At 42.5% G+C, this 14,069-nt stretch overlaps 1 long non-coding RNA gene across 18 annotated transcripts in view; it reads right to left on the reverse strand.

Moving 5' to 3' along the window:
• LOC102151830 overlaps positions 1-14,069 on the reverse strand; it is a 67,261-nt gene that overhangs the window by 35,128 nt on the left and 18,064 nt on the right. For 7 of the 18 annotated variants that reach the window (XR_005379866.1, XR_005379867.1, XR_005379865.1 and 4 more), the window contains exon 1: positions 7,701-7,844. The exons of the other annotated variants lie outside the window; for them this stretch is intronic. This is a non-coding gene — a long non-coding RNA (uncharacterized LOC102151830). Of the gene's footprint in view, positions 1-7,700; positions 7,845-14,069 lie in introns of those variants that run through there. 18 annotated transcript variants of the gene reach the window in all.

Consider the following 14,069-nt stretch of genomic DNA (forward strand, 5'->3'; position numbering starts at 1 on the left):
TGATGAGTCACTAAGCACCCACTGGGAGAGAAAGATCATTTAAAACCAATTTTTCTTATATGCTTGTTAGTTCCGGAAAACCCTTGCACCCATACTTCTCCCCATGTATCAGAAGCACATTACAGGAGCACCTAGGTGGCTCAGTCAGTTAAGCATTGGCCTTCAGCTCAGGTCATGATCCCAGAGTCCTGGGATCAGGCCCCACGTCAGGCTCCCCACTCAGTGGGGAGTCTACTTCTCCTTCACCCCCCCCCCCGATAATTTCTCTCTTTCTCTCCCAAATAAATAAATAAAATCTTTTTTTAATGTAGCACATTATAAAATTGCTGCTCATACTAAACTTCTTTTCTAGGCAGTGTCAGCTGAAGGGAAGAGCAGGAGTTTGGATTAGCCCAGCTGCCAACCAGCCTTCAGGAAAGAGCCCGTGCATCCTCTTCTACCCTACGTGTTCTGAACTTATCCCAGATAAGAAAGTCAGAGGATCTCCAAGAACAACAAAGGCCTAGAACTGGTGGCTCTGGGTTCACAAATAGACAACTGTGATTTGCATCCTTAACATTCATTCTCCCTTCTTCTGCCAAAAGTCCCAACTTTTTGTCAGAGGACCCACCTCTCCTTCAATCAAAGCATTCTATTCTCTGGCCACAATGAGCATATGATACAATGGCAATGAAATGAAATGGGACTTTTGCTGAGACTTCTGGGAAAGTGACCTGATGTCTTTTCTCCCCAAGGTTGAAGGGGGGAAGAAGTGAGGCCTGGAGCTTTGTAGTCATGACAACCCCAAAGGGAAAGCCCCTGAGAATGGAGCCTGATGAAGGCAAGCAGAGCCAGGGTGTGCACAGAGAGAATGGGAGTGTGATGACAGCAATGTGGTAAAAGTAGTCCCTGGAGACTGGGACTGTTGTATCAGTAATAAATTATTTTTGCTTACACCCTTTAGGGTCGGATTGTTTTTATCACTTGCAATAGAAGCATCGCTGATAAGACATGAGATGGCAAAAAGCCATGGGTCCATATGAGGACAGCCACGTGTTTCTTTTTTCCATTTAAAATTTCCATAAACTGCTTACTATTCACATCCCTGAGGAAGGTGTTACATTCTCACTTGGGGAAGGGGCTCCTTCCAGTCTGGTTTGCCCTCTGTAAGAGATATTATTTTCCTGGACAAGAAATCTTGGTGGGAAGTCAAATGTGTTGTTTACTGTCATTTTAATTTTGTCCTTATTAATTATAATGCATCTCTCAATATTCAGAGAGTATTCAGTCAATCCATCATTGGCAGGAAGTTTGTTCTTCCCGGTCATACACAGAGTTTTGCTATGAGTCATCCACATTCTCATATGGCCCCCATGGTGACAATGACACACCATTGTACAATGGCTTATCCAAATCCTCCCTAGTCCTCCTGTGTGGTTTAATTAAATTGGCCAGTCTGCACCAGCCACTTAAAAAAGACAGGATATTCAGGGTTGCAAATAAAAAAGAGAAAATATAGAAAAGGTATTATCATACTCTTCAACTCAGGACACAATGCAAAATGTTCTTCTAATCTAGTATTCCTTGATCAGGATACATGAAGCATGAAAGATGCTAATGACCCATCTGAAGTTATGACTTGGCCATTGACAGGCCACTGTTTCCTTTCTTTCTTCTTGCTTTCTTTCTCTCTCTTTCTTTCTTTTGCTTGCCTTCTTTTTATGGAAGAGTTTATAAATATCAGGTTGGGTCTTAAAGTATCATCCAACCAAATAAGACGGGCACCAAAGCATTCACTCTACCCAGGGCTCACAATTCTCAGGACGGTTTCACACCATCATGTTGGCTAGGAGATGGCCAACCTCTGGAGGGTCCCGCTCTCCATGATCATGATATCAGAAAAGGGACTGACCTTTCATCGGCTGGCTCCTTCATAGGATCCAAACACAGGCATTGAGAACTAATTGTTATTGGATACACTCATTTCTTATACTGAAGTTCCTGTGCCTCCAGGAAGAGAATTTTTGGTGGAGCCAGGTCTCTATAAGTAGGACAAAATAACTGCTAAATGAGTCACCACTGATTTCAAAACCAAACTGGACTTCTTATCTATGAGAGACATGATCAGGATGGCTTTTCCTTCACCTTTCTCCAAGGGCTAAAGTCTAATAATATTCTGTGGAAAAATTCCTGGTCTATGTAACTTGGTCTAATCTCCCAAACAGATACTTATGCTCCTTTTTCCATACTTTCTCAAGATAAGACTATCACAAACAGAACTTAAATCTCACACACACTGGAAAGGTGGCAGGTGAGGATGCATAAGAGGACAAAAGGGTCCCAATGCAACTTACTGGCTTTAATTACAGGAGAACATGCTCTGGAGGAGTCAACTCACCTCTCCCTCATGAGAGGATGGAGCACTTGATGTCTTGCAGCTGAATATGTGATTACATTACATGAGAGCACATGAAAAGAATAAATCCAAATAATGGCATAAAAGAAAATAAAGCAATATTAACAAAAAAATCTGAGAAATTAGAGCTGATGAGCAGCAACACACCAATAACTAAAACAGACTCCTTTCCAAAATCAGGAATCATCGCATAAGTAACATAGGTCTACTTGTTTAAAAAAATTTTTTAAAGTTGAGGGAATCAGAACTTAGTTATTTTCTTAAACTCTAGAATTAGGTCAAGGACTCTGGCTCTACTTTTTAATGATGTCCACTAAAGTGTGTGTGTGCGCGTGCGTGTCTCTGTGTGTAACAGCATTGACAGTACAAGCAAATAGGCCAAGGCAGAAATTCAGAATTCTAAGACCTATCTGAGATAAGTCAATCTTCTGTCATTCTTTTCATTTAGGAAATAATAATTAATTTAATGAAAATACAGCAAAAGTATTAAGATATATCCTATTTTTAAAAATTGTAACATTTTTAGGGGCACCTGGGTGGCTCAATTGGTTAAATACCTGCCTTCAGCTCAGGTTGTGGTCCTGGCATCCTGGGATCGAGCCCCAAGTTGGGCTCCCTACTCAGGCCCTCCCCACCTTGCTTGTACTCTTTCTCACAAATAAATAAATAAATTCTTTTTAAAAAAAAAAAAACTATAACATTTTTAACAATCACATATATTCTAGATTATTCAACTATGGAATTTATTATGCTTACCATGATATTATTTTATAAGGTTTATCTAATATCTACCCCCAAAATGTGTACTATTACTCCCATTTTTGCAGAGGGGGAGTTAAGAGGTTACATGGCCAGGATTCAAACCCACATCTTTCTGACTCCAATAGTCTTGGTCAATTATACACTGTTGCTTCTTTCCAAAGTATTTCAATCTGGTTTAGAAAACCCCAGCCCAGGGGTACCTGGATGGCTCAGATGGTTAAGCGGCTAACTCTTGGTTTCTAGTCAGGTCAGGCAGGGTTTCAGGGTGGTGAGATAGAGCTCCATGTCAGGCTCTGCCCTTAGCATGGAGTCTCCTAGGTATCCTCTCCCTCCCCTTCTGCTCATCTTCTCTCACCCCCCACTACCCACCCCCCTGCTCAAATAAATAAATTTAAAAAATATTTTAAAAACAAAGAAAAAGAGAGGCACCTGGGTGACTCAGTGGTTGAGCATCTGTCTTTGGCTCAAGTCATGGTCCCAGGGTCCTGGGATCGAGTCTCACATTGGACTCTGTACAGGAAGCTGCTTCTCCCTCTGTCAATGTCCCTGTCTCTTTGTATCTCCCATGAATAAATAAATAATATCTTAAAAAGCAAGAAAGAAAGAGAGAGAAAAGAAAGAGAAAAGAAAAGAAGAAAGGAAAAGAAAAGAAAAGAAAAAAAAGAAAGAAAGACAGCAAGGACAAATAAAGGAAGGAAAGTAAAAGCAAAGGAAGGAAAGGAAATTAACATGCCTTCACTCAAGTCCACCTTCACATGGCCCGGCACCTACCCGTCACTCCCCTAACCTCACCGCACATCACCCCCACCCCAGAAAAAGAATATAGAAAAGAAAAAAGAAAGAAAAATCCAGCCCATTAGGGCTCAGGGAAGAATCTAAGATTCCACATGACTCATGGCCTCATGAAGAAGGGAGGACTTTTCTCTTACCTGGGGCTCCCAAAGAAGAACCTCACCAGCCTGATGCTGACTACAAGACTACACTGACTGCAATGCTGTCAGGCCCACTCGCAACTGCTGGAGGAATCCTGGTCCTGCTCCCATTCTGAATATACTCCAGCCTAACCATCTACCTTCAGCCTCTAGTATTCCCTCATGGCTTCCTGAATGGCCAGCCTTTTCCATAGTATTTGCCTCTTGTTCAAAGCATCCTTGTTACTCTTTAAGGAGAATCTACCTTGCTTCTGTTCTGACATCCTCATCTCGGTTTCCCATCCTAATGTTCCCTTTCCCTGGGTTGCTTTGACAAGTTAGCAGCAATTCCAACCCAAATTAACTGCCCCCACCTGCATTAAGTCTTTATGTTCACAAGTAACATCCACCAAACTCCCACCTCACCCTCCCAAGGTCCATGCTGGCTCATTCTGGGTGCTGGGTTAAGATCATAATCCAACTTGTTTCCTGTCTGTCTCCAACATCCAAGAAGTTTTGTAATGATGCAATAAAACAAATGAGAAATTATAGCCTTATGATTAAAGTTTAATGTCTATTTATTAAAGAGCTATGAGAGTATTCAGATTAAAACAATAATGAAATGTAAAATAAAAACAATAAAGATGAATAATAAAATCAACAGATATTACCCTAACATCAATAAGCAAGCAATTGTAACAAAAAAATAAATAAAATGAGATCATATAAAAGGCAATAATTCACTAAGAGGAAGAGAAGGGGTACATTCAAGTAGAAGTAATGATAAGTAATAAGCTCTTGGATCATTTGATAATCCAATTAATGAGGAAAAGTGAATCATAGGAATATACTGAGAATACATTTAAATTTCTTGCTGATTTGACACAGGATACTGGCATGGATGATGATGACATAAAATTAATAATGTACCAGAAAAATGAGGACATGGATGTGATCAATTCAAAGAGTATCTAAGATGGAAACTTACAAGAAAATCTCAAATGCCCTGAAATCTTCCAGCTCCTATATGAAAGAAACATGATAGTGATTTGCCAATTTCAGCAATGCTAAACATTTTCTTGGCTTTACTAATCACAAGTTGTGAAGCTGGAAGAAATTTTTCTAAGTGATCAGTAATAAAAATAAATTCTTTCATTAACTGTGCTAGATAAAAGACCAAATAATCTTCCTGTTTACTCTGTAGAAAATATCACAAAACTGTTGTTAGGTGAAAACACAGGATATATAGCAAAAATAAATGTTTAAATAGAATTATAAAGGCAAGAGTTACTAAAAATATTTTGATGATTTCTATTCTCATTCTAAACAAATATTCACTTTTCATTCTTTTTTTTTTTTTAATTTTTATTTATTTATGATAGTCACAGAGAGAGAGAGAGGCAGAGACACAGGCAGAGGGAGAAGCAGGCTCCATGCACCGGGAGCCCGACGTGGGATTCGATCCCGGGTCTCCAGGATCACGCCCTGGGCCAAAGGCAGGCGCCAAACCACTGCGCCACCCAGGGATCCCCTCACTTTTCATTCTTAATTTTGCATTCTTTTACTCAAAATTTACTCCAAAAATAGTCAAAGTTTCAGCCCTGCAAACCCTGGATCCATCCTCACAGTGGGATCTTGGGTTTGTCCCTCCCTCCCTCTTACTTGAACTCAGGGCCAACCTTCTTTCTGACAGACAGAGCATGGCCAGGACAGAACCAGAGCATGGTAGAATGGAAATTCTACCGGAAAGTCATATGGATTTGTTCACTAACAGCTATAGAGCCCGTGAAATACAGAGTACTCAGATTCCAGGGACTGCTGTGCTCACCACATCACCTGTGAACTCCACAGGTATAAAAGCTAGAGAGAACTTATTCAACTTTTTTTTAATTATTCAGTTTTTTCAGATGTAAATATTCTGCTGGCACATGTTAGCAGAGTAAACACAGGGCTTCCCTTCCTGCCTATTGAAAACGCAGGTGAACTCACAAACTTGGGGCAGGTCTGGCAATCTTCTCAGTCTAATGTGGAGGATGTTATTTATTTGGACTATGGTCTCCTTTGTAAGAAAAAGCTCTTCGTGCCTTGAATAAGCATTTGTTGGTACATTAGACAAACTAAAACCAACCAAAACTAAAATTGTTTTACTACAGAAATTGTTATCCTTTTATTTCATTATTTCCTTGGTTCTTATTTACCTGGGGTTAGAACTCAAGGAATTGTCTATAATATTTAATCAAATTTAAAATGCAAAGCTTTAACCCAAAACTTTAGTTCTAATTTCTCTGTTCCATCAATGTGTTTTTAACATCAATCCAATTATATTCAGCAAACCCTGGTTGAGAGCCTGCCAGTGGGATGTTCTGTGGGACACTGTGCTGGGCACTGGGAGATACAGAGATGAGGACTACAGATGCTCTCCACAAACATGTGTCAAGGTGAGAAATGCTGCTCTCGTGATAAGATCAAACTGTTGAGAAAATAGAGAGGAAGGAGCAATTAATCCTGCCTGCACCAACTGGGAAAAGAAAAGTGGTTTAAAAGTGTGGTTTGTGGCTCCCATGGGCTCCAGAGAAGTCACTGGGTGTCTGCTGGGACAGCAGAGGGTCAAGGAACCGGGCTCTAGAACTCCCATTATTGCTTTAACCAAAGTACATCTCCTTGCATCTGTCTTATCGGTTGGAAATCTGCACTCAACTTCTTTGACAAAAATCTTCTGCTTTTAAAAAATAATTCTTTGGGAGGTGGGTCGGGGGATAGGGTAACTGGGTGACAGGGATTAAGGAGAGAACGTGATGAAATGAACACTGGGTGTTATACTATATGTTGGCAAATTGAATTTAAATAACATTTTAAAAATAAATAAATAGGGCTCCCTGGGTGGCTCAGGAGTTTGGCACCTGCCTTTGGCCCAGGGCGCGATCCTGGAGTCCCGGGATCGAGTCCCACGTCAAGCTCCCGGCATGGAGCCTGCTTCTCCTTCCTCCTGTGTCTCTCCCTCTCTCTTTCTATGTCTGTCATAAATAAATAAATAAATCTTTTTAAAAAATAAAAATAAAAATAAATAAATAAAAATAATTCTTTTAGGGGTACCTGGGTGGCTCAGTCAGTTGAGCGTCCATTCTTGGTTTTGGCTCAGGGTCCTGGGATCATAGCCCACAACAGGCTCTGTGCTCAGCAAGGAGTCTACCTGAAGATTCTCTCTCTCCCTCTGCCCCTTACCGGACTTGCGTTCTCTCGCTCTCTCTCTCTCAAATAAATAAGTAAATCTTTAAAAAATAATAATAGTAAAACTAAAATTTAAATTTAAAGTACAATGAAAAAATAATTCTTTTAAACTACTAAATAAGATGTTATTTGATCTGAGATTTGAAGGTTATAGAATTTATCCAAGTAGAGGTCAATCCTGTGGCTTTAGCTCCCTTCAGATGTTAAAATTTCCAAACCTACATAGTTAATCCTAAACTTTCTCCTAATTCTAGTATTCTCCTTTTTTGATTCATCCTCTCTTCTCAATATCACATTTGAGAACTTTTGATGGCTCCGCATTGCCTACTAGACAAAGTTCAAAGTATGAAATCCTTCCTAATCAGGTCCCAAATGTCTTCCAAAATTAATTTTCCTCCACTTACCCAAAGATACTGTCGAGAGGCAATCTCCATAGGTCTCTCACATTTCTGCACTTCTTACAAACAGAAGGACTAGCAAATTTTGTTTCAGGTATCTTTTCAAGAATGTGTAGAGAGCAGCTTTGGAAAACAGAGGTAGAGATTGCCTCCGAATGGAGAGAAAGTTTGTTTGCTTTTCAGTACAATAAAGACAATTATCTCCCTCCAGGACAAAGGTTGGGCAATTGGCTTGCAGTCCATTATTAAAGACTGGAGTTTCCTAAACTTGGATTTCCTCATCTGTGACACAAACTCACCAGGTGTAACTTCCATCTGGGGCACTCTACATTGCCAAGTGGGACTTGGGAAAAAAAAAAAAAAGGAAAGCCAGTGCAACAATGAAGCTCATGATTGTTGTTCTGGGAGGAATAAAATCCTTGATCTCTGACTCAGGAATCTCATGTCTTTTGCCAGCATCCATGTTACTCTGGCTGGTAGCTGGTAGCTTACAGGCAATATAAAATCTCAGACCCTTCACAGTTCTTGAAAGGCCCCCATATCAGTTAGAATAAACTAAGTTATCATACAGTAGCAAGTGGCCCACAAATCCCAGTGGCTTACAACAGAGGTTTGTCTCTTGCTCATCCTTATGTCCCTAGCAGATCACTGGTGGCTCGGCCTCCATTGTCAACAGTAAGCCTCATATTAGGACACAGTCTGAGAAAGCATCTACTCTCTGGAACATTGTAAATGGTCAAAGAAAAAGAGAATGTAGCAAAGAAGGCAATTAACTTTTAAATCTTCCACCCAGAAGTAACAGACATCCCTCTGCTTACTTCCATTGGCCACATCTAAACCTAAGCCTGGTGGAAAGTGCAAAGCTACCACACGGAAAAGGAAAGAAAGGTGGGATATTGCAAAATACACCTAATGATTCCTAAAGCATCCTGGTTCCATCCACAACAGATGACTGGTCTTTATACAAATCTGTATCACTCTTCTGGGCCTGGGTATTTGCATATGCAATGTCTTCTTCCCAAAATGTGCTGATTCTCCCTGCTTCCTCACCCCTTCCCACACCTCATATTATCTGGAAAACTATTTTCAACACCCAGCTCAAATAGTACCTCATTTCTGAAGCTTTCTCTGACCACTCCTCACCCAGAAAAATATCTTGCTTCCTTGGGTTCCTTCCATAAACCAAGATTTCTTGAGGATAGTGGATAGGTCTGAGATTTTTATTTACCTTTGTGCAAACCTAACATAATTTCAATTAAAATTTTTCTGAGGATTTCCAATCCTTGAGATTAAAAACAAAACCAAAATCCTTAACACCCCCACAGAGCCCACACAGTCTGCCCATCCCCAGCTGCTTATAACATACTCTCTATTACTCTCCACTTTCAGTCCCACATCTTTGCCTCTGCCTGAAACCCCTTGCCTCATTTAATTAACCCCTCTTCATCCCCCCAGATCTGAGCAGAAGTACGGCTTCCTTGAGGAAGTCTTCCCCCAATGTAGGTCAACTCTACCCATTATCTGTTCTCATAGCACTATGGGCTTCTTCATAGCACTCAGCATAAACTGGCAACTAACAGTGATTTGTATCACTATCTTACTGTGTTTCTCTCCACATTCAAACTTAAGATGTAAATTCATGAGGGCATGAATCCTATTCAGATTTGCCCACCATCAGATCTCTGGTATTTGGTATATTGTCTACCACATAGTAAGACTCAATAAATTACAGAGTGAGTGAATCAATGAATGAATGAATATAAGATACTCAATGTATGTGTGATAGATTGAAAAACTCCAAGTAGAAGGGCCAACAATAAAAAACAGACAAAAGCATATATGGTCTGCAGAACAAGTTTTCTTACAAATGACAAGAACAGCAGGAGTGGCAAACTAAACGTCACATGAATCTTCCAACAAACATTTCATCTCAATTGAGAATCTGAATTGTGAAAGATCAACACAGTAGATCCTCAATTTTCAGGGGAACTTAAGGATAAAATCTCATTATTCTTCAACTATTATCTCTGATGCTTTAAACAAGCAGAAACCCCCCAAGCCTGTTATTATCATCATCATTTCACATATATTTGGTGATTTACCATTTACAAAGCATCTTCCCTTATGCTGTCATATTTAACATTAAGTGACCCTAATAACCAAGATTAAAGTCATAGGAGCTGACTGACATCTTTGCCAAACTTTCCAATATATCTGTGGAATAACAGGATGGCAGGTAGGGCAGGAAAGAAGTCCAAGAAAAGCAAGAAAAGTGGAGGGCAGAGGCACAGAGAGGGAGATCAGAAGATAGAGAATCAAAGGAAGTGGTCACAGGAGGAAGGGTTTAGTCTATACTGAGTATGTGTGTCCCTGCAAAATTCTTATATTGAAATCCTACCCCCCAAGGTGATGGTATTGAGAGGTGGGGCCTTTGAAAGGTAATTAGGTCCTGAGGGTGGAACCATCATGAATGGGATTAACATTTCGTAAAAGGGATCCCAGAGAGCTCTGTTTTTCCCTCTGTGAGGACACAGAAAGGAGTCGTCCGCAGTTTGTAACCTAGAAGACAGTCCTTGTCAGAGCCCAACCATCCTGGCACCCCAGTCCTGGGCTTCCAGCCTCCAGAGCTGTGAGAAATAAATAAATAGTCATTAAGCCACCCAGTCTACAGTCATTTGTTACAGCAGCCCAAACTGACTAAAAGCAGGGAAGAGAGGGTGACATCAAGGGGCTGTAGGAAGTGGAGACACATAATCATGTGCATTAAAAAATGAATGGCAGTCTTTAAAGGTGAAGAGTTTCTGGGAGAGTGAAGACAAAGAGTCTAGAGGGAGCCTGGATCACAAAGGATGTTTTTAGGTATTTCTGTCATTAAAAGTTCTCTTATATGGGTCAATGGGAGTCAGAAGATTTCACTTAAAGGAGAAAATGGAGATGAGGTCATAAGTCACAGAAAAATGGAAAGTGGTTATTATCATTTGTCAGTATCTGGAGTTGGTCTAGCTGAGACATTGAGCATCTCGAATGTGTGTTGGGTGGCAAGGGGTGAGGGAGACATGTTACATCAGAATCTGAATAGGCTGGCAAGCTATGAAGAATTCAGTAAATACCCTATTCTTTTCATTGAGCTACATACCCTCCCCTGATGCTTCCAGGAGCTCTGAGCCACCCATGGGAGACTTGAGTAGGCCCCAGAGCTGCCAACAGAGGCCTATCCAGTCCTGGCTAACTTCTAGTACTCTATGTGAGCAGCTGGCAGGGCTAATCCTCCTCACTTGCACAGGGAACCTCCCACAGGGCCAGCCCAGGGAATAGCACCACCATCTATTCCATTGCCCTTGACAAAAACCTGGAAGTTATCCTTGCTCATTGTCGCACTTTACTCCCCACATTGAAATGATTCTGTGTTGAAATGTCTCCCAAATCTACCCACCTCTTGCTATCCCCATAACCACTAATGTAGTTTAGGAAGCTCTCACTGAAGCATATTCTAACTTCCTTCCTACCTCCGTCTGGTTACCTTCCTACCTGGTGTTCACACAATCAGATTCTGGTACTCACACAACCACAGCTGATTCACCTGTCTGGTTCTGTGCAAAATGGATCACAGTCCCTTCTCTCATTATAACTCTTCATTAACTCCCTCTCTCCCTCAGGATAAAGTCCAAAGTTCTTAATATTGCCTTCGATACCTTTCATGTTCTGGTGCTGGCCTCATCTCTGGCTTTATCACTGGGCTTCCTACCAGGCTTTTTCCAGCCATGTTGAACTACTTGCAATCCCACATGAGTGTCTTGTTCTTTTTCACCCCTGGACCTGGAAAATGCTTCTCACTCTCCCTGGAAATCCTCATATCCTCCCCTGCCCTCCCCTCAGGCCCTTGGTCCAGAGTCTCCTGCTTAATTCCTGCTCTTGAAGTCTGAGCTGTGAGGCTTCCTACTTCACAAAGTCTCCCCAGCACTTTCTAGGCTGGGGAAGGGCCCCTGCCTACATACTCCCATAGCAACTTGTGTTTGCCAAAATCAGGGCATATAGTGCTTGTTGATTTAACTTATCCATACCTCCAACTAGATCAGTGGTTGTTTAATCTGCACATAGAATCACCAAGGAACCTTATAAAAAAATGTGAGAGTGCTCATTAAACAAGAGGCTCTTCAGGTGGGTCTGCACACTGGTGTTCTGTAAGTTCCTGCTTATGATTCTAGCTGGTGGCCAGAGATGAGCACCACTGAGTAGACTAATTCCTTGAGCTCAGAGAACATGTCAGACTGGTGCCCTGCACAGAAAATGATGTGCAGTATTTGTTACCTGAACACATCTCATGCCACACAGCAGCTTATTTCTCTGCATGGAGGACAGTAGACATTTGGAAGGACATGTTTATTTTCAGAGCTCTTTAGGTTTCATTACCTCTTCACAGCAAATGCCAAGATGGATAAACTGAGGCTCCCAGAGGCTGTGAGGGGTCCTCGCTTCAATGCCTTCCAGAAAAATGCAGAGCAAAAATGCAAGTGACTCCAGTCAGTTCCCTGGCGGATAATGTGCAGCCGACCAACTTTGCTGCCCCCTGGAACAGAACTCACCCACTCTACCACCCTGCCTCCTAGTGTTGATGGAGATGCATTTGTAGGAGGGCAGCAGAGAGCAAGAGAATTTTGCACCCAGTGACTCTCTTCAGAAAAACAAGATCATGCTAGTTTTTAGTAAGAGAAGGAAGGGACCTGGGGAATTTTATCAGAGAATTCAGGCCCTGATTAATAGGGGGATACAGCCGTGTTTGCCAGCAATGCACTGACTGGATCCCTCCCACCCCAACCAGGGCGTCCAGGGTTAGATGCCTCAGCCTCCTGATTCTCTCTGGCCAGTGGGTGTGGTGGAGCCTGGGCAAGAAGGCGGAGCTTGGGGCTTCCTAGTAAATGGCTTTGGCAACCCACAGTGGGAGCTGGCTGGCTATAGCACTTAGCACCTGCAGGCCTGGAGCGTGTAAGGACCATGAATCCAGTACCACCCAGCAGTGTGGGTGCTTCCTGTCGTCGTGGCTGCTGGCATTCATGCTCTTCCAAGGAGTCCCCTTAGCAGCTGCACTGAAAACCCCTCATCGCAAAAGGGCGACAAGAAATGGAGAAGAACCCAGTGACCGAGGGAAACTACAAGTGAAACCAAATGTCATTTCTCTCACTGTGGTTTGTGGTGTTCAACACTCTTGCTTTGCTGATTGTCTCGAAAGGGGTTAATGACCCTTTGCGGACTGTCCTCCACTTAGCACCACCGGACAGGGGCTTTGTTGAAAGTCTCACCTTGACTGGGTGGCCCCAGGCCCAGCCTCACCCTGGGCTGATGCTGCGGTTCCAACGCCTGGGACCTGGGGCATCCACACTCATTTCCTGCCTGCTGTCCCCACATGCAACGGCTCGTGGAAAAGAGGAACCTGTTGCTTCCCAGAATCCTTTTCGTAGCTGGCAACGTTTGGATCCCCATCCTCTGGCAGCAAGGCTGTGACTCTTCGGCCATGCCTGCTTCATTGTCAGCAAAGCCGAGGCCGAGGGGGAAGTGAGCCACCAACCACCAAGGCAATCAGAAAAAGAGATGGTGTGCCTTTAAGATGAAGGTGGTGGGCAACCATCCATCTTCCCTAAACACAGACTTGCCTTGTTCTTCCATTTCTGGCTGAGTGATAAAAACGTTAAATGTCATTTCCTGTATCAGTGGTTAACCACTAGATGCTGGATCAGAGATTTACCAGAAGTGCTGAAGTTAAGGAAAAAAAAAAAAAAAAACCCTGCTGTTTTCAATAACCCCTTTTTTGCACCCTGTGGGAACTAGTTAACCTTTGGGAGGTGCAGGGAGGAGAGGGGTGCCATGGGGGCTGCTGGATTTCAGCTGAGCAATAAATTTAGGGTTCGATTTGCCAAAGATTTTCTTATGCTTCATACAGGAAGTGAAGAGAGGCAAAATTTCCCCATTCTGCATCCCTCCCCAGTGAGTGTGTGTGTAAATGCAGGGAAGGCAGGAGAAGACAGACAAAAATCTGATGCCCACCATCGTCTCAGGATACCCACAGTCACTTTGTCTTCTTACCTAACATTTTCATAGAAAACTGTGGCTCTGCCTATCTTGTTTCCCCATCTTCCTGCAGCAGTACGTGGCCTCTCGTGCTGGGGAGCATACCGGGGGCAGCAATGCTCCCAGGAAGCTCCTGCATCTGAGCTGCTGTGGTCTGAGGGATGGAGAGCCCAGCCTGACCTTTTGCTCTGTCTTCTTGGATTTCTCCATGCAATTTCTCCATTCGGTTAGGTGCTCAGGAAAGTAGAGTAGGGGAGGCTTGGCTCAGCCCCCCAGAGAGGTGACAGGACCAACTTGCAGCCCAGCCATAGC

Source organism: Canis lupus, chromosome 27, assembly GCF_011100685.1.
Source record: "Canis lupus familiaris isolate Mischka breed German Shepherd chromosome 27, alternate assembly UU_Cfam_GSD_1.0, whole genome shotgun sequence".
Taxonomy (NCBI): domain Eukaryota; kingdom Metazoa; phylum Chordata; class Mammalia; order Carnivora; family Canidae; genus Canis; species Canis lupus.